At 70.8% G+C, this 240-nt stretch overlaps 1 protein-coding gene across 1 annotated transcript in view; it reads right to left on the bottom strand.

Annotated features, from left to right (window-relative positions):
- Nucleotides 1-240, bottom strand: part of HPX (hemopexin) — a 4,254-nt gene that overhangs the window by 3,758 nt on the left and 256 nt on the right. The gene's annotated exons all lie outside the window — the stretch shown is intronic.

Below are 240 nucleotides of genomic sequence, written 5' to 3' on the forward strand. Positions count from 1 at the left end.
CCCCAGCACCCCACATGCCCCCTGGTCCCTGGCGCCCCACTCACAGGGGGTGGGCACACGCCAGGGCCAGGGCCCAGGCCAGGCAGAGGACAGCAGTGGGGACCCCCATGGTGTATGGTGTGCCTGGGGCTTCTGCCACCCCCGGCCCTATATGGGGGCAGGAGGGGCTGTTGCACAACCTGCCCTGCCCCATTGCTCAACCCGGTCCGCCCCACACAACCTTCGACCATGCGGGGGGGG

Source organism: Haliaeetus leucocephalus, unplaced genomic scaffold (genome assembly GCF_000737465.1).
Source record: "Haliaeetus leucocephalus isolate CR32 unplaced genomic scaffold, Haliaeetus_leucocephalus-4.0 Scaffold536, whole genome shotgun sequence".
Classification (NCBI taxonomy): Eukaryota; Metazoa; Chordata; class Aves; order Accipitriformes; family Accipitridae; genus Haliaeetus; species Haliaeetus leucocephalus.